Source organism: Vulpes vulpes, chromosome 1 (genome assembly GCF_048418805.1).
Source record: "Vulpes vulpes isolate BD-2025 chromosome 1, VulVul3, whole genome shotgun sequence".
Taxonomy (NCBI): domain Eukaryota; kingdom Metazoa; phylum Chordata; class Mammalia; order Carnivora; family Canidae; genus Vulpes; species Vulpes vulpes.
The window spans coordinates 156,273,944-156,301,940 of record NC_132780.1 but is presented as its reverse complement, the minus strand read 5'-3'; the positions used below and the strand labels follow the sequence as shown (position 1 = coordinate 156,301,940).

Below are 27,997 nucleotides of genomic sequence, written 5' to 3'. Positions count from 1 at the left end.
CAAGCAATGAGCAGTGTTAGGCCAGAGGGGTTATAGTTTGCCTATCCACTATAATTCTTCACTGCTTAATTTAAATGCTGTCCCACAAAAAAGAGCTTCACTGACTCTATTTTTCTGCATCTCAGCCTGTGATTGCTTTTTTCATAGCACCACAATGTATAATCATTTGATTTATTTACTTGTTTACTGTTCTTTGTAAGACCCTCACACACACTCAACTGTAAGCATTTAGCACAGTGCCTATTACTTTGAAGGTGCTTGATAAATACTTTTTGAATGGAGAAATAAATCCCATCTTATCTGACATTAAGAGTCAAGAAAAACAAATCGGTAGAACATTGCTAAAAGAGCTGTATAGATTACCAATTGCAGGAATTCATGCTTTATAAAGAATTTTTGAAATAAGCTTTATTGAAGAATGTAAAAAATCTCCTTGCAGTCCCAAGCTCATAGGATCCTGGAATGTTGATATAGCCCTTATGTTTCTGCTGCCTTGGGATTGCCTAGGGATTAGAGATAAGCATGACCTCATTTTTGTTGAATATGCATGTTATGAGAATTAGAACCGAACAGGCCATCTGGGGGATAGAATCTTCTCTAGCATTGTTCATTTCATAGTATACATGAGGGATATTCATTTCATGGAGAAAATTAGGAAGTCACAGCAATCAAAGCATGCTCCATTTTAAAAAGTTCATGGTATGCTTTAGGGCTAAATATTCACAGCATGCATTTTAAAGATGCAATTAGGGGCAATGATGCACAAAATTGCATGTGCAAAGAAAATATTATTTTTAGAAATGCAATCGAAACATCCAAAGGAGCTAAAAATAAAAGGTTGTACTGTTCAGGTGAGAACCTGTAGCAATGTAATAAGCTCTATACATAGCAGAAGGTACTACTGCATTGGAGAAAGTTGTTTTCAGTGAAGCTCTTCAGATGTCCCAAATTCAGTAACCTTTGACCTAGATAGACAGCTCATATCCACGACAGTAAAGATTTTGGATGATATTGTCAAATAATGTTTATATAACAATTTTCATAATTACACACATCTGTTTAATCTCTAACTTGTTATATTTTATAGCTCTTGCTAAAATTATATCAAAATGATAAGATTACTTTTTTTTCAGACACAATTCTTGGAGGATTTAAACTTTCCAATTATTTTTTATATGACACATAAATTATAATGACCCCCATGCTTTTGGTGATGGTCAAGTTTTTTTTTTTTTTTTGAAACAGTTTCAATACTGCTTTTTCTCTCAGTGTACTTCATTTGGATATGGTGCCCCAAATACACTTCTACTTCATTCTATTGATTTTTAAACTATCTTTTGAATGTATTGAGCCATAAATCTAGCTTACATCATCTTCAAAACCTAATAGATTACATTTTCAATAGAAAATGTGAACTCTAAAGTAAATGTGAACACTCATAAGTTTTCTCTCTCTAAATAAATAGAAATATAGTGAAATCATTTTGAACACAATATGAAAGAAATCTGTAAACAAAAAAATTGTCTAATTTGTATTGATATTAAAAAAGAATGAAAGGGAGAAAATCTGGCCCAACTAAAGCTGAGCCTTTTGGTTAATAATATCTGTCTGTGAAAATTAATCTTTACAGTTTACTTTCTCAGAATTTTTTAAATGACTGTCAGTAATTGTAGTTATTGTGGGACAATTAAGCTATTTAAAAAGTCACTTAAAAAAAATAAATAAATAAAAAATAAAAAGTCACTTAGTCTATGAATCATACACACAAAATGCTGTTCAGGTAAATTAGCGGGATGTTTTCTTCCAAGTAGCTGATGTTGCATCTGTGTTTAAGCTTAAAAATCTAGATACAAACAAGACAAATAATATATTATTCAAGTTATATAATGGTAAACTACATAATAATTAAAAGTACAAAGTTCAGTTTGATATTTATAATGAAAGAGTAAATATTTTAAATAAAATATTTGTCATTCAAAATTAAACTCCAGTATACCCCCATTTAAAAGGATTCCAGGGGCACTTGAGTGGCTCAGTCAGTTAAGTGTCTGACTCTTGATTCTGGCTCAGGTTATGGAATCAGGGTCCTGAGATCGAGCCCCATGTCGGGTCCATTCTGAGCATAGAGTCTGCTTAGGATTCTCTCTCCCCCTCTCCCTCTACCCTCTACCCTGCCCCTCATCTTTCTCCCTCTCTTAAAAAAACAAAAAGTTTCCATAAAGTTGCTCCCCTATTATGAACAGTTGTCCATACATATGACAGTCATGATACCTAGTTCTGGTACAGATTCCATATCCATGTCTTATTCAGAATCCAGAACAGCATCTTTTATATACCTAATATGCAACACATATTTGTATAAACTAATAAACATACAATTATTACTATCATTTATTTTGGGATTTAGAAATGAAACTACATATAGAAATTGACAAGGACATAAATGATTACAGAAAGACTTCACAATAGAAGAGGAGACTTGAACTGCTTTTGAAAGACGAATAGTTAGGGAAGGGTAGTGTGAAAGAGTCAGCAGAGAGTGGGACAGTAAAAAGACAGTTGTCTCAACAGAGAAAATAAGACTTTAAAGTCATTGGAAGTGTAAAATGTGATGTTTTGGTGGTAGCACTTTGAAACAACCATAAACAGGTATCCTGGTATAATATGCTAGATGATGAGCAGTGTCCAAATATTGAGGAGATTTAAGAAGAATTAAAAGAGAATGATGTAAATGGCAGTGAATACAGAGTGCTGGGAGTGCTGGTAAGAAAGCTTGGAATGCTCCTTTCTTTTGAAACAGCAGGAAATTCAAACCATACAGGCCCAACCTCACACACAGCCCAGCCCCACCCACTAACTACCACAAAAGACAAGCCAATCTCCTTTTCCTGCTCTCTCAAGGCATTTCATACTAACTTGGGAGGCCTGCCTGTATCCGCAGAGAGCTTTGTTATATGTGTAATAAACCTTTTTTTTATCTCCTTGGTGTGTGAGCCATCATTAGTTCCTCCATAGGAACCAAAGTTTGTGTCAGAGCCCATCCTGTGTATGCAGAGTGGCCACAAACATTACATTCCAGCATGTTTGAATAGACCCGAAGTTTCGTCTTTGTTCAATATGAGACAATATTAAGAAAATAATTTTTATACTTCATCCTTCATTGTACAAAGTTGGTTTTGTCCACTAGGGCACAAACCCAAATGCCACTAAGGTCTGAGGTTAAATCAGACCTGGTGTACTCTGTCTCTCTTTCCACATCCCTCTCCCTCACTTCTTAGCCATACCTCATTTTGATAATATCATGCTGATATGAATTTCTGATTTTAGAGACACCTAGGTGGCTCAGCGGTTAAGCATCTGCCTTCAGTTCAGATCATGAGCCCAGCCCAGGGATCAAGTCCCACATCAGGCTCCCTTCAGGGAGCCTGCTCCTCCCTCTGCCTATGTCTCTGCCTCTCTCTGTGTTTCTCATAAATTAATGAATAAAATTTTTTAAAAAAAGAAGAATTTCTGATTATATTTGAATATATGAAGAGTTTTATTTACATGATGAGTTCTTTTAATATACTAGTAATCAAGAAACTTGTCATTGATAATCATTAATGCAGCTTTTAGAAACACCTTACAAAAGAAAACACTTGGGGGATCCCTGGGTGGCTCAGGGATCCCTGAGTGGCTCAGGGTTTAGCGCCTGCCTTCGGCTCAGGGTGTGATCCTGGAGTCCCGGGATTGAGTCCTGGGATCAAGTCCCACATCAGGTCCTTGCATGGAGCCTGCTTCTCCTTCTGCCTATGTCTCTGCCTCTCTCTCTCTCTCTCTCTCTCTCTCTCTCTGTGTGTGTGTGTGTGTGTGTGTGTCTCATGAATAAATAAATGAAATCTTAAAAAAAAAAAAGACAAAAGAAAACAGTTGGTCATGCTCTATGGTAAGCTCTTTAAATAATTCATAAATCATGGCCCAGAGGGAGCCTAGAATATTTTCAACATTACATATGGCGTAAACATTTCTTTCCACTGAACTAATAGTTACTCCAAAATTAAATATTGTATTAAAATTAAAGTATGTGAAAATGATCACTCATTCAAAAAATATTTGGTTCACACCCCACAGATATGTATATGTACATATGTGGCCCAACTAAAGCTGAGCCTTTTGGTTCAAATATGTATGTTGCACTGGATCCTTGGAGCGATAGTTTTAACACTTGTTGGGATGAGCTTACTTTTCTTTTGTTTCTTGCCAGCTTTCAAAACTTTCCCCTTGAGAGAAGATAAAGTAGATGACAGTAGGAGGCTTCAAGTGTAAGGGAAAGGCCAGAAAGCAGGGTGGAAAAAGAAGAACCTCGGAGTATCAATATGTTTCCTACACTTATTTTGAGTAAAATAAAAACGAGTGAGATATTTCTAACCTGCCAAAACAAAGTGAATCTTTGCTCCTGGCTACAGCTTTCAAATGAAAATAAGACACTATGAGATTCCTTGCTTTAAACATCTTTTATAGCTCTACACTTTCCCCTGACTTTTCTTTATATTGTTCCATGGGGTTTGCTATTTTATACATCACTTTTATTTTCTTTAAGCCAGCAAAATCCCAGTTTGGATGCTTCGCCTTCCAGTGACCCAGCTGCCTTATCATTTTATCTAATAGTTGTAAAATTAGAAAGCTCTGACAAATCCCCTCTGGCCTTGCTGAGCCCAAGGAAAGAATTTTCAGTGGATCCTGGAAATGGGAAGTCTGCAAAGAAATTTTGCTGTGGGTAACTTTTAAACCAAAGGCACAATCTTTGAACGGGGATCTTGAGACTGAAATCACTCTGTAACTTAATTGTATCAATTTTAATTTTGTATTTATATCTTGTTGTTTGTTTTTGCCAAGCCCCAGAGGCAACACTTTTGCTGCCATCTCACTTTGTTTCTTAGTATATTTCCCAGAACAGAACTCCATAGGATTTATGACCCAATTTTTGCCTTTTGATTTAATCTGAAAGATATCCAACTCACATCAAGCACAGAGCTGGCAGTTAGAAACGATAAAGCTGTCTCTCTCCTAACTCAAGATTGCTAAAAGGTTCAGATCACGTCTGGGTCTCACTTCCTGTGCCACAGTTTCTCTTCCTGCGTACAAATAATTTTTATTTCTGCTGCTGTGTTTACACTTGTTGTTTAGAGATATGTAACTACCATGATAAAATTGTTTAAAAATATATATACTAAGAAAAGGCAGCTCAAGAAATTAGTTCCCTAATGAAAGTTGGACCTAGAGTAGGAAAGTTAATAATAATAATAATAATAATAATAATAATAATAATAACAGCAACAACATAGTAATTCTAAAATGAAATTGATAATAGTATGAGACCTTGTTTTCTCTAGTTCTAAAAACTGGTTTGTAAACATCTGTCATCCGCCCCTAGTAATTAATTATTAACAAAATTTTCTATGATATATTTTATATCATAAATGGAAAGCCTTTAAATGGATATTTTTAAATTTAAATTTTAGTTAATATATTGGGGATCCCTGGGTGGCTCAGTGGTTTAGTGCCTGCCTTTGGCCCAGGGAGTGATCCTGGAGTCCCGGGATCAAGTCCCACGTCTGGCTCCCGGCATGGAGCCTGCCTCTCTCTCTCTCTCTATGTCTATCATGAATAAATAAATAAAATATTAAAAAAATATATATATATATGGTGCAATACTGGTTTCTGGAGTAGAATTCAGTGATTCATCACTTACATATTATGTAATACCCACTGGTCATCACAATAAGTGCCCTCTTTAATAGCCCATCTTCAACCCAACCTTCCCCCCATCAACCCTCGTTCTGTTCTCTATCATTAAGAGCCTCTTAGAGTTTGTTTCCCTCTCTCCTTTTCCCTTTTCCTATATGTTCATCTGTTTCTTTCTTAAATTCTACATATGAGTGAGATCATATATTATTTGTCCTTCTCTGACTGACTTATTTCACTTAGTATAATACACTCTAGCTCCATCTGTGTCATTGCAAATGGGAAGATTTCATTGTTTTTGATGGCTAAGTAATATTCCATTGTGTGTGTGAGTGTGTGTGTGTGTGTGTGTGTGTATATATATATATATATATATATGTATGTATATATATACCACATATTCTTTATCCATTCATCAGTCAGTGGACATTTGGGCTCTCTCCATAGTTTGGCTATAGTTGATAATGCTGCTATAAACATCGTGGTGTATATACCCCTTTGAATCTGTATTTTTGTATTCTTTGGGTACAATTCCTGAATCATAAGGTAGGTCTTTTTTTAACTTTTCAAAGAACCTCCATACTGTTTTCTAGAGTGGCTGCACCAGTCCACACTCCCACCAATAGTGAAAGAGGGTTCCCCGTTCTCTGCATCCTCACCAACACCTGTTGTTCCTTGTGTTCTTAATTTTAGCCATTCTGACAGGGGTGAGGTGGTATCATTATGGTTTTGATTTATATTTCCCAGATGATTAATTATGTTGAGTGTCTTTTCATGTGCCTATTAGCCATCCGCATGTCTTTTTGGAAAAGTATCTATTCATGTCTTCTGCCCATTTCTTAACTGGCTCCTTTGTTTTTGGGTGTTGAGTTTGGTAAGTTCTTTATAGATTTTGAATACTAACCCTTTATCAGATATGTCATTTACAAATATCTTCTCCCATTCCATAGGCTGCCTTTTAGTTTTGTTAATTATCTCCTTCACCTTGCAGAAGCTTTTTATTTTGATGAAGTCCCAATAGTTCATTTTTTTCTTTTGTTTCTCTTGCCTCTGGCAACATGTCTAGTAAGAAGTTGATGTGGCCTATGTCAAACTGGTTGCTGCCTGTGTTGTCCTCTATGAATTTGATGGTTTTCTGCCTCACATTTAGGTCTTTCACCCCTTTTGAATTTATTTTTCTGTATAGTGTAAGAAAGTGGTCCAGTTTCATTCTTCTGCAGGTGGCTGTCCAATTTTCCCAACACCATTTGTTAAAGAGACTTTTTTCCATTGTATATTCTTCCCTGCTTTGTCAAAGATTAGTTGATCATATAGTTGTGGGTCTCCAGTTCTGGGTTATCTGTTCTATTCCATTGATCTATGTGTCTGTTTTTGTGATAGTGCCATACTGTTTTGATGACTACAGCTTTGTAATATAGCTTAAAGTCTGGAATAATGATGCCTCCAGTTTTGTTTCCCTTTTTCAGGATTGCTTTAACTATTCAGGATTTTTTGTGGTTCCATATAAATTTTAGGTTTGTTCTAGCTCCATGAAAAATGCCAGTGTTAGTTTGGTAAGGATTCCATTAAATATGTAGACTGTTTTGGGTAATATGGACATGTTAACAATGTTTGTTCTTCCAATCCATGAGAATGAAATGCATTTCCAGTCCTTTGTATCCTCTTCAGTTTCTTTAATAACTGTTCTATAGTTTTCAGAGTACAGATCTTTTACCTTTTTAGTTTGATTTGTTCCTAAGTATCTTATTGTTTTTGGTCAGTTGGGAATGGGATTGATTCCTAGATTTCTTTTCCTGCTAATTTGTTATTAGTGTATAGAAATGCAACAGATTTCTGCACATTGATTTTATATCCTGAAACTTTGATGAATTCATGTATTAGTTCTAGCAATTTTTTGGCGGAATTTTGTGGGTCTTCTATACAGAGTATTTCATGTTATTGCAAATAGTGTAAGTTTGACTTCTTCCTTGCCAATTTGGATGCTTTTTGTTTCTTTTTCTTGTCTGATTGCTGAGGCTAAGGCTTCTAATACTATGTTAAGTAGTAATGATGAGAGTGAACATCCTTATTTTGTCCCTGACCATAGTGGGAAAGTTCTCAGTTTATCCACTATAAGGATTATATTAGCTGTAGGTCTTTCATATATGTCCTTTATTATGTTTAAGTATGTTCCATATATTCCTACTTTTTTGAGGGCTATTATCAAGAATGAATGTAATACTTTGTCACATGCTTCTTCTGCATGTACTGACAGAATCATGTACTTCTTATCCTTTCTTTTATTAATATAGTATATCACATTAATTGATTTTTGAGTGTTAAACATCCCCTGCACCCCAGGAATATATCCCACTTAATCATGGTCAATAATTATTTTAATGTACTGTTAAATTGATTTGCTAGTATTTTATTGAGAAATTTTGCATCCATGTTGATCAGGGATATCAGTCTGTACAATTCTCCTTTTTAGTGCAGTCTGTGACTGGTTTTGGAATCAAGGTAATGCCAGCCTCCTACAGAGTTTGGAAGTTTTCCTTCTGTTTCTATTTTTTATCTGTTCAACTATTTTTTGGCTTCTGTATCATTTATTTCTGCTCTAATCTTTATTATCTCCCTTCCTCTCCTGAGTTTAGGCTTTATTTGCTGTTCCTTTTCTAGCTCCTTTTGGTGTAAGGTTAGATTTTTCTTGCTTCTTGAGGTAGGCCTGTATTGCAATATACTTCCCTCTCAGAACTGCCTTTGCTGTGTCCCAAAGATTTTAGACTGTCATATTTTCATTTTTATTTGCCTCCATGTACTATTTTATTCCTTCTTTTAATTTCCTGGTTAACCCATTCATCTGTTAGTAGAATATTCTTTAACCTCCATGTGTTTTCAGTCTTTCCAAGTTTTTTCTTGCAGTTAACTTCAAGTTTCATAATATTGTGGTCCAAAAAGATTCATAGTATGATCTCAGTCTCTTTGTATTTGTTGAGGGCTGATTTGTTACCCAGTATGTGATCTATTCTGGAGAACGTTCTGTGTGCACTTGAAAAGAATGTGTATTCTGCTGCTTTAGGATGAAATGTTCTGTATATATGTCATGTCTATCTGGTCCAGTGTGTCATTCAAAGCCATTGTTTCCTTGTTAATTTTCTGCTCAGATTATCTGTCTGTTACTGTAAGTGGGGTGTTAAAGTCCTCTACTATTATTGTTTTATTATCCATGAGTTTATGTGTATTATTAATTGGTTTATATATTTGGCTGCTCCCAAGTTGGGGGCATAAATATTTACAATTGTCAGATCTTCTTGAAGGATATACCCCTTAATTATGATATAATGCCCTTCTTCATTTCTTGTTAAAGTCTTTGTTTTAAAATCTAGTTTGTAAAAAGAATAAAATAAAATAAATTAAATTAAATTAAATCTAGTTTTTTGGGGCACCTGGGTAGCTCAGTAGGTTAAGCAGCTGCCTCTGGCACAGTTCATTATCTCAGGGTCCTGGGATGGAGCTCTGTGTTGGGCTCCCTGCTCAGTGGGGAGTCTGTTTCTCCCTCTCTCTCTGCTGCTCCTCATCACTCCTACTCTCTCTCTCTCTCTCTCAAATAAATAGAATCTTTAAAAATAATTTAAAAAAAATAAAATCTAGCTTGTCTGATTTAAGTATGGCTACTCTTTCTTTTTCAAAGATTTTATTTATTTATTCATGAGAGACATAGAGAGAGAGAGATGCAGACACAGGCAGAAAGAGAAGCAGACTCCATGCAGGGAGCCTGATGTGGGACTCGATCCCAGGACCCCAGGATCATGCCCTGGGCCAAAGGCAGATGCTCAACCACTGAGCCACCCAGGCATTCCTCTGTCTTTCTTTTGATATCCATTAGCATGATAAATATTTCTCCATCCCCTCACTTTCAATAATCTTCAGGTCTATATGAGTCTCGGGTAGGCAGCATATAGATTGATGTTTCTTTATCCATTTTGAAATCTTGTATCTTTTGATTGGAGCATTTAGTCCATTTATATTCAAGCGATTATTAAAAGATATGAATTTAGTATCATTGTGTTACCTGTAGTGTTGTGTTTCTGGTGATGTTCTCTGGTCCTTTCTAGTTTTTGTTGTTTTTGGTCTTTTTTCCCCCACTCAAAGAGTCCATCTTAATACCTCTTGCAGGGCTGATTTAGTGGTCACAAACTCCTTTAGTTTTGTTTGTCCTGGAAACTCTTTATCTCTCCTTCTATTCTGCATGACAACCTTGCTGGATAAAGTATTCTTGGCTGCATATTTTTCCTATTCAAAACATTAAATATATCTGCCCTTCTCATCTGGCCTGGGAAGTTTCTGTAAATAGGTATGCTGCAAACTTCACCTGTCTTCACTTGTAAATTAAGAACTATTTTCCCTTGCTGCATTCAGGATTCTTTCCTTGTCTGTGCATTTTGTGAATTTGATTATGATCTGCCTTGGCAATGGTCAGCACTTGTTGAATTTAACGGGAGTGTTCTGTGTTTCTTGGATTTTGATACCTGCATCCTTTCCCAGATTAGGGAAGTTTTCAGCTGTAATTTCCTCAAATAAACCTTCTGCCCCTCTTTCTCTCTCTTCATCTTCTGGGACTCCTATGATACAAATGTTATTCTGTTTTAATAAGTCCCTGAGTTCCCTAAATCTGTCTTCATGATCCATTAATGGTTGTCTTCCTCTTCTTTTCAGCTTCATTATTTTTTATAAATTTATCTTCTGTATCACTGATTTGTTCCATTGATTCATCCATCCTCATTTTTATGGATGGCTTCAATTCAGGTTTGCATCTCGGTTATAACATTTTTAGTTTTAGCTTGACTTGATTTTTCTTTTGTCTTTGCAGTAAAAGATTCTCTAGTGTTGGGGTGCCTTGGTGCCTCAGTCAGTTAAGCATCTGCCTTCAGTTCAAATCATGATCTCAAGGTCCTGGGTCAAGCCCCATGTCAGGGTCCCTGCTCAACGGGGAGTCTACTTCTCCCTCCTCCTCTGCCTCTCCCCCACCTCATTCTCTCACTCTCTCAATTAATAAAATCTTTTTTAAAAAGAGAGATCCTATAGAGTCTTATGCTTTTTTCAACCCCAGCTGATATCCTTATAATTATCATTTTTAAATCTAATTGAAACAGCTTCCTTATATCTGTATTGATTAAATTTTTGGCCATCATGTCTTCCTATTCTTTCTTTTCGGGTGAATTCCTCCATCTTCCACAGGTCATTTTTCTGGTTTGTAGACACATGCTTTGTTCTCTAAGATTTCTGATTGATCTCTTGGGTTTTCAGAATGGCTTGATATTTATCTAGCTGTGTTTGAGGAAGGAGGCAAGCTTAGAGTCACTCTACTCCTCAACCATCTTACCTCTGGTTGAGCCTTAAATTGATATTTTTGAAAATCCCTAAAGTGGAACTATATTTACATAGTCTAGAAAGAATTAGTCTTAAAAATATTCAAAGTATTCTGCTAATGTATTTGTTAGTTTATATAGTGACTACAGAGGATCAGATACGTTTCTGAATTCTTTAAATATTAATTTCTTTCATTCTTCTAACATAGCTATGAGTTAGGTGCTATTATTATTGTTATTACTTAGGAAAAAAGAAAGCCAAGAAACAAGAGGTTAAGTATCTTATCCAAGGTCATACCAACAGTATAACTGGAAACATTGAAATAAAACTCAGGCAGTCTGGCTCCAGGTCCCACAATCTTAGCCTCTTTCTTGTGCTCTTCCTTAGTGCCGTAAAATGCTTATTCATATTAGAAGTACCTATTCATACAATTGGACTCACCTGGGAACCTGGGTGGCTCGGTGGTTGAGCATCCGCCTTTGGCTCAGGTCATGATCCCTCGGTCCTAGGATCCCTCAGGGAGCCTGATTCTCCCTCTGCCTATGTCTCTACCTCTCTCTCTGTGTCTCATGAATAAATAAATAAAATATTTAAGTAAATAGAATCAGAAAGTCCTTGTAGGTACTCAGAAATTTAGAATTATGTAGCTAAGGCATTAGTTTACTAATTCATATACATAAGCAATTTTTTTTTTAAGTAGCATTCTTTTGTGGGGGGAAAAGCTTATGTAATGAAAATGGGTCCTGTATATTTAATAGTAATTTAATACTTAAAATATGTTTTCTATTCATAGATTATTGGCAACATTTCTATAATTTGTTTTTATTTATTAATTTTTTACTAATGGGTTGTTTCCTTAAGTAAATTAAATTCATTCGAATACTACCTTAGGAGGTAAAAGTTATGTATGTTTACAGCATTTGGAAACAGCTAATATATTTACTAAATGACTACAAAAGGATGATCACTCCCAAAAAAAGGGAAGATTCCACATTATCATTACTAAATGTGATGCCCATGAGAATGAAGCCAGGCAGATGGATATCAGACATATTTCAAATTAAGAAATGAAAGAATCAGTTACTGCCTAACCCTGGCTGCCAAACAAAAACAGGCATTAACTGAGCCCCGGCCCCAGATGAGCTCTGTGATAGATACTTGAATATTAACCTTTGATTAGTCCAGGGTGCAGCAAAGTAGAGGGATACAAAGATGGCAATATATTAAGAAAAATAGTGATGCACTAATAGGAATTGGGATGTTGGGAGGGGCAATTTCTTGAAATTGGTTTTAGATGAATCAAATTGGAACTGGGTCATAAAATTACAAAATTGCAGAAGATGCTAAGTGATAGGGGTCTAAGGCTCAAGCAAAGTATCGGGATTAGAGAGAGAAACTTGAAAGTCTTCTGTATAGACTTGAGAATTGAAACTAGAAAAGTGGATTAACTGTATTAAGGAAAATTTGATTATTGCACTGTTAGACCTAAAGAGAATGCTAAAGTTAATGTATGAGCCCTGTCTTTTAAATGAGACAGCTAGTAGCCCTGCCACAATTTGGCAGTGTAAATTTAGGCAAGTCACTAAACCTTTCTAAATCCTACATTCCTGATTCATAAAATGGAAATAGCATGTATATCACTGCGGTGGGCAGAATTTTTAAGATGATTCCCAAGATTTCTGTCCCTAATGTCCTATATCATTTCCTTCCCTTGAGTGTGAATGGAAGCTGTAAATATAAGATAGTCATTTCTTGATAAGGCTGTGTTATAAGGCAAAAAGTGATGGCAATGTCACCCCATGATTATGTTGATTGACTAACTGGAGAAGCTGGAGAGATGCATGCACCTCTGCAGGTCTGGCGGAAAGCAAACATCTATGTTGTGATCTGCCATGGGGGCCACATGGCAAGGAATTGTGGGTGGCCTCTAGGAACCAAGAGAAGTCCCTCAGGGATAGCCAGTAAGAAAATAAAAGGATATCACAACTACTTCCTAACAGAAATGAATTTGCTAGTAACTATGGAGCTTAGAAGAGGACCCTGAGTCTCAGATAAGCTGACAGCCCCTCTCACACTTTGATTTCATCCCAATGAAACCCTGAGAAGAGGACCTAGCTAAAGGAAATTGTGAAAGAATGCATTTGTTTTGTTTGAAGTCACTAGATCTGTGGTAACTTGTGCAACAATGGAGAATGAATATGCTCATAGACTTAGAAGACTAAATGTAATAAAAATTATAAAATAGCTATTACAGTACCTTCCACACAATAGAATGTGATAATTGCTGCCTTGGTAGCACTGTTGTGTATTCTCCTGAATCTCATTTCTATTTCTAGATTGGAAATAAATACCAATTTCCATAAAAAGGCTGAAAGAAACTCATCAGGAAGTAATGTTTTAGAGATAATGATGTAGCATTTGTAAAGAATTTTGATCTATGTTATCTTTTCCTTCCCTTTGACCTTGTATCTGATTTTATTATAACTTAGAAGATTTCAAAAAGTAGTTTGAATAAGCCATTATCAGTAAGTTTGATTGTTGTTTTGGTTCTTATTTGCTTTGTTGTTTAAGAAGATAGGAGTTTTAAAAAATCGCTGAACGCATTAATAATGATAAATTTGCTCAGGCCCAAATATAATGTTAAAGCATTAATGAGATTTTTAGTTTGTTAAATATTTTGTGGAAACCGAGTCCAAAGTAAATTTAGGCATTAATAAGTTCATCATGGAAAAAACATCAATTTTGTAATGATCCAAAAGAAAAGCTGTGAAACTACCACGGAAATAAGAAAATAGTCTGAGATGGTTTGAATGCAAGACTGTAGAGTCAATTAGCCCATGCATTTCCAAGCAGCTCTGTTGTTTTCTTTATGCTATGCCATCTACCTAGAATGTCCTTTATAATCGATTTTACTTCTGTGCAGCCTTTCCCTCAGAAATAAAAATGCAAGTTATGCCTATGTCGGTATCTTTTGCTATAATAGGTTTCACTATATTGCCAGTTTCTTCAGAGAAAAGATACTTTTGCATTTCCAGTTGCTGGCATGGGTATGAACTTAATAAATGCTTATTACATACAATTTCATAAAACTTTACTTAGAAGTAATATGCTTAGTATTTGTTTGGTAAAATAAGGTCACATGTTAATTTGTTGCATTATCTCCACATTCTTATATTAATTAAAAGGAATGTGACCTAGCAAGTTGATAGTCTCAGTAGCATCTCTGTGACTTATAGTGATTGTACTTATATAGTATCTAAATGGCCATCAAGAAAATGCAGAAGATTCAATCAATCAAGTAGTATGTCTATCATAAGCCAAAATTACTCTAATTTTGTTGACAAAGTTTTTTGATTAATTATTGTGACAATTACGTAAACATACCTGATAAAATAGTTACTTTAGGGAAAACAGTCTTAAAATAAGATGTTAGTGTCATATGGATGAAAAGCCCAAGTCACTGTTTTTTTACATTTCTTCTATACATGGGAATATAATTTGAATTAAGGAAAACCAATTCCATAACATAAAAATAAATAATATAAATCATATTAAAATACAACTCAATGAATAAAATATGCACATGATATGATGATTATTTAAAATACCTTATATCTTAATCAGGATAATTGTGTCATTTAGTAATACATGCATGTTAAGCATTTGTTAAGCAACTGATTTCTATCCCATTGCCTATTTTTTGTATTATCTAAAATCCTTTTTTATGATAAATCTACAAAATATTTCATGCTTGTAAAAAGTATTTTACAGTGGAAAAGTTAGTGTTTAAATATTGGAATAGTGTGTTTTTCTAATTTAGAAATGCAATGTGGAGAATGTAATAATAGTAACGATAAACATTAGAAATATTTTTTTTTTAGAAAAAAAGTTATAATAGCAGAAGTTTAAAAAATAGACCAGAGGAAGCTTCAGTAATAGCAATAGCTCTTCTGGTAAAGTCCAGAATTTTACACATTACATCAGTGTTTTTCCAAATCTAGCTTACAGTATCTTATAGAGAAATTTTTGAAGTATTTACACCTTCTCTCCTCACAGCCTTACAGATTTTAGTCAAGTAGAACAGGAGTCTGAAAATGTTCTATGCAAAGGTCCAGAAAGTAAATATTTTAGGCTTTGCAGACCATACAGGCCCTGTCACAACTATTCAACATTGCCATTGTAGCATGAAAACAGACATTGACAATATATAAATGAATGGGCCTGGCTCCAATAACATTTTACTTACAAAAACAGGAAGCATTCCAATTTGACCAGTTTGCCAACTCTTGATGTAGATTAATGTTAGCAATTTATAGCCATTTTTAAATAGGACTATAAGAAACTATCCTCACAGTTAATAGTTGATTACAAAAGAATATAGTCATTATAACATTTTATAATGCAAGTAATTATACCAAAATTTACCTTTTCTATCTATAGATGCTTACTATGGTGAAATTTGTCATTGAAACTAACTCCAAAGAGAATAGACTCAAAAATTATATCTCCCATTTACCTAGTGAATACTACAAAATAGGGCTCATTCTGTACCCTACAAATATCATATGGTTATTTACTTCTCACAGCCTAATGAAGCAGGTAGTACCTTGCTCATTTTACATGTGAGTGAACTGAAGCTAAAGAGAGACCCCATAATCCTTTCTGACTACAATGGCTATTAAATGACAAATTTGAAATTCAAACCCCAACGTGGCTTTCAAAGCCTATGCTATATAGTACTACAGTGATTAAATGAGTGTGAAAACATTCTTACATCTAAATTCTAATTTGTTCCCAATGGAAAAAAGAGATTTACTCTTATAAAAGTTTCTAGCTTAGTATAATACTATGTATAATAAAACTTACAGATTGGAAAATATTTTCAAGTGTATTTTGTATATTACAGTTTGGATGATGGCTCTGAGCGGCTACTTTTTTTTTTTTTTTTTAATCAACCAATAGCTACAAAGACAGTATGCAGTTTCCAATCAGTGTAGCCTTAAGGAATAGATAGAAAGAATCAAAATTTACTTTATAATTACAGAACTCAAAATTCAGTTTAATTTTCATTTGCATTGTCAGGATGCCAATGCAATATTTATATCCTGTCTCTAGTCTTAGACGGATGACTTGAATGTAACACTCTCCCTAGGACCTGATCCATAGAACAGTTGTAACAAAAAGAGTTGCTAAAAAAGTGAAGAATCAATTTGCCTGAAAACATAATAATCTTATTCTGTGTACGTTAATAGTAAAAAACATTACTTACCATGTGGAAAAACTTCAAATTTGAAAAGTATCAGATTCATATAAAGGAAGGGAGGAGTAATGTGTAAAGAGCTACCAGTCCCAGAGTTGATCGTCAGAAAACTAAGTTCTGATAATTAATTACTTTGGAAAAATTGCGTAACCTCCTTAAGCATCAGCTTGCTCAGCTGTGAAAGAACTGGGGGAGGCCATGGAGGGTGGGACAGCTATAAAATTCTATGATTCTGTCACTGAGAAGATTACTAAAATCCATACCATCTGAGCATTTGGATTCATCTCTTTATAACATATTACAAAACCATGTAATTGGCCCTGCTCTGTTCAGCTTTTCTGTCAATTGGACGGAAATGTAGTCTGTTTATCAGATTTCCAGGTGAAACAAAGCCTAGAAGAAAAGCGAATATGAAGGATGACAGAATCAAAGCCAAAAAAGTCTTGACAGGCTGGAATAATAGGCCAACTCAAATCATACAGAATATATAATAGAGAAAATATATGTCCTTATGTGAAGATACTAATGGCTCAAGTATACTTATGTGTTCATTCTGTAACATTAGCCAATGGCAGTATTTCGCTATGAGAACTCATTTTTTATAATAAATTTATTTTTTATTGGTGTTCAGTTTACCAACATACAGAATAACACCCAGTGCTCATCCCGTCAAGTGCCCTCTTCAGTGCCGCTCTCCCATTCACCCCCACCCCCCGCCCTCCTCCCCTTCCACCACCCCTAGTTCGTGTCCCAGAGTTAGGAGTCTTTATGTTCTATCTCCCTTTCTGATATTTCCCACTCATTTCTTCTCCCTTCCTTTATATTCCCTTTCACTATAATTTATATTCCCCAAATGAATGAGAACATACACTGTTTGTCCTTCTCCGATTGACTTATTTCACTCAGCATAATACCCTCCAGTTCCATCCACGCTGAAGCAAATGGTGGGTATTTGTTGTTTCTAACGGCTGAGTAATATTCCATTGTATACATAGACCACATCTTCTTTATCCATTCATCTTTCGATGGACACCGAGGCTCCTTCCACAGTTTGGCTATTGTGGACATTGCTGATTGAAACATCAGGGTACAGGTGTCCCGACGTTTCATTGCATCTGAATCTTTGGGGTAAATCCCCAACAGTGCAATTGCTGGGTCGTAGGGCAGGTCTATTTTTAACTCTTTGAGGAACCTCCACACAGTTTTCCAGAGTGGCTGCACCAGTTCACATTCCCACCAACAGTGTAAGAGGGTTCCCTTTTCTCCGCATCCTCTCCAACATTTGTGGTTTCGTGCCTTGTTAATTTTCCCCATTCTCATTGGTATGAGGTGGTATCTCATTGTGGTTTTGATTTGTATTTCCCTGATGGCAAGTGATGCAGAGCATTTTCTCATGTGCATGTTGGCCATGTCTATGTCTTCCTAGCCAATGGCAGTATTTCGCTATGAGAACTCATTTGTCATTTATAGATCTGTAATAGGTATCTTTGTAGTTTCTTTAATTCCCCATTCTTCTCTGTTTCATAGGGATTTCAAGCAGAATTCAAACATGAATAAGCCTGGTTATCTGCCCCTTCTATGTTGTCACCCACACCCCTGATTATGACTTGAAATTATCTAGTTTGGAAAATTGGAACCACTATAAATTCATGGCCGGACAACCACATTCAACCTTCTCCATAGTCCATAAATCTTGTCTGGCTTTTTTTTTTTCAGCTTTCTTTCCCAATCTCTATGGTGGCTATTTTAAATCTTCCCCACATTCTCAAACTTTAGGCCTTCACTATTCTGTCTCAGAGGATGAATTTGTGTCCTACTTCTGTGAGAAAAATTATTGCCCTCAGATGGCATCTCTCAAAACTGACTTTTGGATCATCACTCATTAGTTCTTTCTTTTCTTTATTACCATAGAGGAAATTTCTAAGCTACTAAGTAAGGCCAATTCTTTCACCAATGCCTTGGTATTTGTGATAGATATCTCTCCTGTTGTGTGTACCCATTGTCTTTTTTTATTACCCCTTCTGTATTTTATAAAATCCCATGTTATAAGACCTGCCTCTGGAGCATAATACATGACTCACATTTCCACTTGCCTTGCAACTAGGCCACAAACATGACAGAGCCTCTACCAATCAGTGTGATTCTTTAATTCTGCTTAAACTAATGACAGTGGATTTTGCTTTATGCAAATAAGAACCCTGAAGAATGCAGATTTTATTCCTTCTCTCCTTTATAGAGACTATGAAATATTCACTCTCTTGTATCTTCAATTTATTCTGTTTCACTAGACCTTCTCAATAGCATTTAAACTACTTTAGTCTTTCCCATTTAATAAAATCCTCCTATGAATCCCATTACTGTACCGCTACTGCCTTATGACTCTTCTCTCCTTCATTTACTGGTTCTAACTTGGCACTTCTAACTCCTTACTTCCTGCCATAACATAGGCTGATCTAACAGATTTTATACAATTGAGTAGTATTCTTTGTTACTAAGACTCTTTTTTGGGGGGTGGGGGGGCAGGGGCTTTTCTAATGATGCATGCACTTCAGCTGTCTTTTTTCAGTCTGCTATTTACTCTCACTTTTCACAGTTCCTTCTTGATTTTAAACTTCATTTTCTTCTTCATCTACTCACTTTCCCTAATAAATCTCTTCTAGTCCCGTTGTTCAGCTTCAACTAGCAATATTACTTTATTTACAAAATTTATATCTTCAGAATCGACTATACCTCTGAACTTCAGGCCCATATAGCCAATAAATATCCTATAGACATCATGATCTGGATGTCTCGTTAGGTAGCAAAATCCCATGTTCAAAGCTGAATTCCTGATCTAAATACACATACTACACACAGAGCCATCTGCCACAGATCTTTATACATGGTGCATACCATTCACTTAGTGCCTGATAGAAGAAATCTGACAGTCCTCAAAAGTCAATGTGGAGTAATCTAAGAGTATATCTAAGTACTAAGTATTAAATATCTACATATATATGTAGATATTCAATATCCTATTTCATTCTTTATCTACATTATATTATTGATGTGAGGTGAAGTATAGAAAAAGAAGAGTGAGAAGGCCTTTATATTTCCAACATGCTTATTTTTTTAAAAGATTCTTGAGATTCTATGTGCACAAAATACTATTAATCACCAGGTTCATACTGTGTAGCACTTTATGATGTATTTTTATCTTTAATCCAACAGAAGTCTATATCCAGCTATAGAAAGAAGACAACATGAGCCTACCAGCTAAACAGTATGTTTGCAATCTCTAGCTGTGATTTCAAAGAGGTTTCTTTGGAAGCAGTTTTCTATCCCACTAGTTTTTAATAGGAGAGGGAAAATTGGTTTACAATATGAACTTTTAAACTTTCTCTTATTTTCATACCAATTGCTTGCCCCACACTTGAACCCAACAATTTCCCATATATTCAAGTGTTTTTCTACTCATAGTTCTTAGCCATAGTCAAAGCAGTTTAGCTGAATGAGTCTGTGCTGTCATATGGGCCACAGATAAAAAGACCAGGCACATAAGTGGCAGCAATTCGTGGACTTTCTAATGTACTTTTCTCCAGTTTTCAGCTTATTGAACTAAACTACTGAACCTTTTTAGGTTTATCTTTGGATTTTGACCTTCATTTGTCCAAGTTCTTACTGCATTTGAGCCATTTCAACTAGTGAAATAGTATGCTTGTGTAGTTATTGTCATAATCCCTTACTGTATATAGTCATTTATATGACTATATTTTTCATTTTTTCCAAAATTTATGATTATTTTCAGTGCTTCAGATAGCTTCCTAATTGTATGATTGATATTGCATTAATGATCTCAGAATGACTAGACTAAAATATTTTCATATTATCTATACATCTAATTCTTGAAAATGCCTTTGCAAGTTATTGAAGAAATGAAAGGAATGATGGGAGAGGCCAATGAATGGGACAAGGATTGAATAATGAAAAGTAAAGGAAGACTGAAGAAAGTGAAAGACAGAGTAATTGAGTCCCAGGTAGTATTAGGGTCAGGAGAAAAAAAAAAAAACTTTATGCCAGTGATATATTAGTAAAAATGTGTCACAGGCTTCAAATTGAAGAAGAAAGATGTAATAATGCCAGCCTCTAATGGGAAATGTTTACAGAGTTAGCAACTGTGTATTCAAAACTGGGAAAGTACAAAAACACAGTTTATTACCCACATATGTAAAAGGACCAATGTTAAAGGCTTTGCGGAAAATAATGGCAGTAATACCTGTGTTGTATATTTTAGAGATTATGAAGAGGACCTCTAAAGTTACAGGGTCTAGGTTGACATTTTCTAGTTGTGTGACCTTGTGCAAGTTACTTAACCTCTCCAAGTTGCTGATTCCTCATTTGTAAAAGGGGAAAATTACAGGGTTTTATTGAGGATGAAAATAGATTATCCATGTAAAAATAGTTCTAAGCACAGTTCTCACACTAAATGAGAGCTGAAAACATGTTAGACATTATTATTGTTAGAATAGTATGGTAAGAATGGCATAGGGATAACGGGGTTCAAGGGACAGGGTCTTCTAGGCTGCAGGGTTAGCGAGGAGAAGAAATCAAGTGGAAAATGGGAAACATGGCAGTCAAGGATAGAACCATTGTGTACTAATCAGTCTTCCATAACCTTTTGAGAGTCAGGCAGTATGTTTAAAAGACTCAGTTTTAGAATTAATAAACAGCAGAGTTAATCCTCAAAGGCAGATATTTCTAACTGTGCAGCATTCAGAAAATTGCTTTCCTTTTAAGGAAACTTAAAGGTCTCAGCTGTCTTCTTTAAAAAAAAAAAAAAAAACAGAGATAATAATAGTACTTTGGAGACCATTGCCTGGAATATAGTAGTTCTCAATAAAACCTAGCCAGTTATAAAGGGTGATTCTGATTCTTTGTATGCTCCGTCTCCTCTCCTCCCCTCCCTATCCCTTCTTCACCTCCTCCTTCCCGCTCCCCTCTTCTCTTTTCTTCTCTTTCTCTACCCTCCCAGCCCACACTCAGTCCATTTACTGACTGTCACAGGTATATCAAATTACCTGGGTTGGTGTTTAATATATTTTTCTATCTAAGCATATTAAATGAATATTAGGCTATATATATAGCTTACACATATAATGACTTAAAAATCAACTGTTGATGGTCATGACTACCAAAACTAATCAATGTAACAATGGGGTTTTTTTTGTTTTGTTTTTGTTTAAACATTTATGTATTTATTCAAGGAAAAGAGAGAGAGAGTGTATGTGTGTGTATGCACTGGGGAGGGGAGGGGCAGAGGCAGAGAGAGAGAGAGAGAGAGAGAGAGAGAGAGAGAATCTCAAGCAGACTTCTCACTGAGTATGGAGACCTTCTCAGGGCTTGATTCCAAGACCCTGAGATCATGACTTGAGCCAAAAGAGTCATATCCTTAACCAACTAAGCCACCCAGGCACCCCAGTGTGACAATGTTAAAACAGAATGAGATTACTGGAAATGTTATGAAAGAACAACTATTTGGAAACTATTGTGTTTTTCTTCAAAGAAACACACACACACACACACACACACACACCCCTTTCTGGAAGAGAGATGACTAAGGTTTACCCAGAACATCTGCACTTTCTTGGAGACATATCATCACTTTTTAAAAGAGTAGAAATTGATGGTTTGCTACTAAGCTCTTATAAAAACCAGAGGCTTTGAATTGCCTACTGTATTAAAAGATCCCTTAGAGGTTTAACAAAGTCAACTGATTGTCACTGAATTCAGTTCATCCCCATTTACAATGTACCCACAACCTTAGGAAAGGTTTTAAGTAATTGTTAAAGCAGATAATTAGCACAATGTCTTATTTTCTTCTCTGTATTATTGCACATGCATGTCCATACGTGTGGGGGCGCACACATATGACTTCAGTCATCTGCTGGTCACTTCTACATAGACAATTCCATTTGCATTACAAACTCAAACTGGCCTTATCAACCTCCCACGATAAACTCATCCTCCGGGGTTTCCTCCTTGCCTCCATTACCCAGGTCACTCAGACTGGAAAACATTGAGCTTTCATTTCACCTTAACCTACAGTCTACTCATTGTCAAGTCCTGTTCCTCCTAGTTTAGAATGTCCTTCCCATCTATTCCCTCCTCTCTTTTGCTATTACCCAGAAGTCTTGCTTTGATTCTCACTTTCACCACCTGAACACTTGTTATAGCTTTCTCATCTGAATTCACAATTTTTTACTCTTCTTAATTCAAGCTCTCTGTACATTGCTGAAAGCTTAGTATTCCTGAAGGACAGTTCTAATTTTGCTGCTTCTCTGCTCATAAAGGTTTAATGTCTCTGGCTGCAGAATGAAGTTCTGCAGCCCTCTAATGATCCTCCTCCTACCTCTCCACGCCTATTTTCTATTACTCTTCTTCACACAGTCTGTGCTCTTGGCCAACTGAACTTTAGGCTTTTCTCTGTATACATATTGGGCTGTTCCACTGTTCCCCTTTCTCACACTCTTACCTCTTTCTGGTGATGTAATGAGGTCATTACTTGCTGAATGAAGTAATCAATTAGTTGACTAATTTTCCTAGAGTGGAAATTCATTGAATTAAGGATCAACATCTAAAGCATCTTGGAAGCTCCCTGTGCCTTGCTTGAACAAAGTTGATTTGAAATATTTTTTAAATGAATAATGTTTAAATTTTCTTATCTCAATTAATGGTTTTAGAGTTATTTACTGCATGATTTTTAACAATAACATGCGTGTTAGATTATAGCCTTGTATTTTTGTTTACTGATAAATTATTCACCTAGTTTGCAATTTTCCCAGAGAGTAGGAAAGATTTTTCTTCCATGACCACCACCAGACCACCCTGCTCTGTAACCATCTTGGCTTAAAACTACTTCTACTGCCATGGCATAATCTAGCTCACTTTTTTCCTTCATATCCCCTCTCTTCTATACCATATTTCAAATTTTGTCTGTTAGGGATTTTTAAATAACATGTGAATGTCCTTTCCTCTACTAACCGAGTAAATTGTAATTGAAATAAAATCACTATGGATATTTGAATCTATGCAAGAAAAGAGATACTTTTATTTCTGAGAGATATATGTTGAGGACTAAAAAAACGAACTTATCTATAATTATGTGAATTAATTTTAATCAATATCAAATTATAATACATTAAATTAATATAACTTCAATTTGGTAATTTTGTTTTTGCAGTCCCCGAAGTAATCCTTATAATAACCGTAATATTGTGATTCAAATATGCAGGAATTTTTGTAACATTTTAAAAATCATTATGCCCAACTTTAGATTTTTCTTTATAGTTTATAGTCTAGCTATTCTAAAAATAAAACATATTGAATTACTAGTGCTAGTACTAAAAATAAAACACATTGAAATACTAGTGTTAGTACTTGACATAGTAAATAATATGAAATATGCATTCTTCATAGCTATCACAACTATAACTTATCACAAGCACTGGCTATTTTTAATGAGCAAATTAAAGAAGTATTTGATATAATTAATACTTTCTGAATGACAGGTCAGTTGCCTTGGTTTTGACATATAGGAAGAGTTTTAAGTTATTTCTATGAATTAGTATTATCAAAATCATCATTTTAATAGTAGGAAAGTTTTACTTTCATTCACCCTTGAAATGATAGCTACTTACTTTTCAATAATTTGCATTTTGCTTCTAAGATTTTTCTTGCGAATCTTTATATACTCTATCCACACTTTTGAAATCCTTAGGAATTTAATATTCAATTTAAACAGTCGTTATTTGTAAAACATAGAGAATAATACTATACCATATTTTTAATTCTACAATTTTCTACAAATTGTGTTTTTCATATTCTTAGAGATGAAAGCTGTTACAGATAATACAAAATATCCTTTTTCTTATCTAACTTGTGATTTCTGATTTCTTCTGCTTTTCTTTTGCTTTTATATGTGTGCATGCATTCATGAATACATTAGAAATACTAGATAAGAAAACTCTATATTCTATAAATTAATAGGCTTTTGATTCCTCTGTGCTCCTGAGGAAATTTTAGTGTTGGTCTCTAAGCGAGTCTAAATGAGTGAGATGGTACTATTCCTGAGGTTTCATATAACCTACTTGATAGCAAAGATGACAACACTATGCTTCTATTTGTAGCACTAGGCACATGAGATATTCTGAAAAACATTCCTACTAAAAATAAGTTAAGATGTTTAATAAAATGAACAGCCTCTTAAATACATAGAGGCCTTTTTATGATCATTTCCAGGGTTCAAAAATAAAGAAAACACTGAGGGCCAAAAAAAACAGAAAGAGGGCTACAAAAAATGTGTGACAAATTGTAAAAGCACAGCATTTGCTCGTTTCAGACACTAAGAGATAAGGGCATTAAGGGTAATTAATATGAAACACAAAGAAAAGCTCTCTGTGCCTAGGCAAAATCGAGTTGAAATTGAAAACTCTTCTAAAAGTTTAGACCTCTAAGGGACTTCAGACTTGGTGGAAAGGTCGGGGTAAAAAAGAAACTAGGAGCAAAGAAAGACAAGAAAAGTTGATGTTCAGCCACCCTCACTACAGGTATATAAGTAACACCTTCCCCAAGAACCTTCATCAGACTTTCTGGCCTCAGTTCTAATTTATAATGCAGATTTGGTTGAAGAAATGCCAAGGTAGAAATTAATATAAAACAATCTCAACTGGAAAGCCTCAGGATATTTGGAAGAAGCAAAATCCACTTTTGCAAATCCAAATTCCATAAATTGGGTCTCTATAGATTCTCACCAATAAATATTAATAAAAAATAACTGCATAATAAAAGAATACCAGCTAAAACAGACTACCTCAAGCAAAAGCTGCAGAAAAAAAATAAACAGCAGTATAATAACCTCAAGGAATTTGGATATTAGATTCATTAAATACAGAAATAAAATTACCCTATTTAAAATGCTGAAGAAAATACAAGAGGGAATTAAATTAAGAGGTACAGACTTCCAATTACAAAATAAATAAGTCACAGGAGTGAAAAGTATAACATAGGGAATATAGTCAATAATATTTTAATAACTTTGTATGGTGACAGATGGTAACTACACTTATGGTGGTATGCATTGCATAATGTACAGAATTGTCAAATCACTGTCTTGTGCACCTGAAACTAATATAATATTATGTATACTTAAATGATAAAAATTTGAAAAAAGAATTAGCTGTAATGTCACCTATACTTCAGTAATAAAACAATTAATGGAATTTTAAAATAAGTAAAACAAATAGAGACTATCACAAAATTCCAAACAATGAAATGAAATATATAATCACTGAAAATGTAACAGATGAATTAAATAATAGATTAGATACAGCTGAGAAAAGAATTAAGTACATGAAGTTAGATCTTAATATTTTAACACAGAGAGACAATGCTAAAATAAAATGCAAGAGGAAGTTAAAAAATATGATGAATAGAAAGAGAAGGTGTAGCATATCATTATTCTAATGTATTTCGAATTATTTTAAAACATCAACAGTGGAATCCAGCTGAGAGAAATAAAACCTTCAAATTGCAGAGAGAAATTAAATGTCAACATACAAATGTTTGCACAGCTACACTTTCACTGAAGAATTCAATTCAAATAAACATCTCTTCAGGAAAAAAAAAAAACACAACAACAAAGGTTTTATGAGCAAGAAATACTCATGAAAGCAACTTGAAAAAGAAGTACTTCCAGAATAAGGGAAATGATTCCAGAATTTGTTAGGAAATTAAAGGGAAAAATTTTCTGTAAAACCAATAATTTGAATAAATTACTTCAGTTGAAACAAAACAATACATAGAAAATGCAAATTCTTTAAAATTCTCTATGATGCTATTTTCAGTGTGTCAAATTGATCCTCAGCCTTATTTATAATTACAGGTTATCTACTAGCCACCTGGAACTTCTTTTTTCCTTTGGATAGGGTTATTCTATATGCTCTAGGTAAAAGGACACACAAAAACTTTAAGTGTCAGGCCCCTTAAATTCCATGGGAATATATTACCCATTCTTAGGCAGTCATATAATTTATCAAGGCATATAGATACTTCCTATTTTTCAGATACTATCAATAGATGTTGTCAGCAGTATATCATCAACATATTAAAAACTCTCAGAAGAATAGGTATTAATTCTTTAAATGTTTGGTAGAATTCTGCCGGGAGGCCATCTGACCCTGGATTCTTTTTTGTTGGGAGATTTTTGATTACTGATTCAATTTCTTTGCTGGTTATTGGTCTGTTTCTTCTGGTTTCAGTCTTTGTAGTTAATATGTTTCTAGGAATTTATCTATTTCTTCCAGAGTGCCTATTTTTTGGCATATATAATATTCTCTTATATTTGTATTTCTTCAGTATTGATGGTGATCACTCCTCTTTCATTCATGGTTTGCTAGAAGTTTATCAATCATTAATTCTTTCCAAGAATCAGCTCCTAGTTTTGTTGATCTGTTCTACTGATTTTTATTTCTATATCATTGATTTCTGCTCTAATCTTTATTATTTCTCTTATTCTGCTGGATTTAGGCTTTATTTGCTGTTCTCTCTCCTAACTCCTTTAGGTGGAAAGTAAGTTTGTGTATTTAAGGCTTTTCTTGTTTTTTGAGAAAGGCCTGTATTGCTATATCCTTCCTTCTTGGACTGCCCTTGCTGCATCCCAAAGGTTCTGAACTGTCATGTTTTTATTTTCATTTACTTCCATGTATTTTTTAAATTCTTCTTTAATTTTCTGGTTGACTGACCCATTCATTCTTTAGTAGGATGCTCTTTAACCTCCATGTGTTTGTAGTCCTTCAAATTTTTTCTTGTAGTTGACTTTAAGTTTTAAAGCATTGTGGTCTAAAAATATGAATGGTATAATCGCAGTCTTTTTGTGCTGGTTGAGACTTGATTTGTGACCCCGTATATAGTCTATTCTGGAGAATGTTCCATGTGCACTCGAGAAAAATGTGTATACTGCTCCTTCAGATGGAATGTTCTGAATAAGTCCATCTGGTCCAGTGTGTCATTCAAAACCTTTGTTTTCTTGTTGATCTTCTGCTTGGATTATCTGTCCATTGATATGAGTGGGGTGTTAAAGTCCTCTACTATAATTGTATTAATATCAAAGAATTTCTTTAATTTTGTTATTAATTGGTTTATATATATTTGGCTGCTCCCAAGTTAGGAGCATATTTACAATTGCTAGATCTTCTTGTCGGATAGACCTCTTTATTATGATTTAGTGTCATTCTTCATTCCTTATTACAGTCTTTGCTTTAAACTCTAGTTTGTCTGATACAAGGATTGCTCCTCTAGCTTTCTTTTAATATCCATTGGCATGATAAATGGTTCTCCATTTTCTCTTTCAATCTGGAGGAGTCTTTGGGTCTAAAATGAGATTCTTGTAAACAGCATATCAATGGGTCTTATTTTCTTTTATCCATTCTGATACCCTATGCCTTTTTATTGGATCAGTTAGTCCATTTACATTATGAATAATTATTGAAAGGTATGAATTTAGTGCCATTCTATTACTTGTAAAGTCACTAGTTCTTTAGATTGTCTCTATTCTTGTCTGGTTTTTATTACTTTTGGGCTCTCTCTTTGCTCAAACGATCCCCTTTAATATTTCTTGTAGGGCTGGTT

General features: G+C 34.7%; 1 protein-coding gene across 1 annotated transcript in view; it reads left to right on the top strand.

The window, feature by feature from the left end:
• LOC112914100 (eyes shut homolog) overlaps positions 1-27,997 on the top strand; it is a 1,106,577-nt gene that overhangs the window by 781,758 nt on the left and 296,822 nt on the right.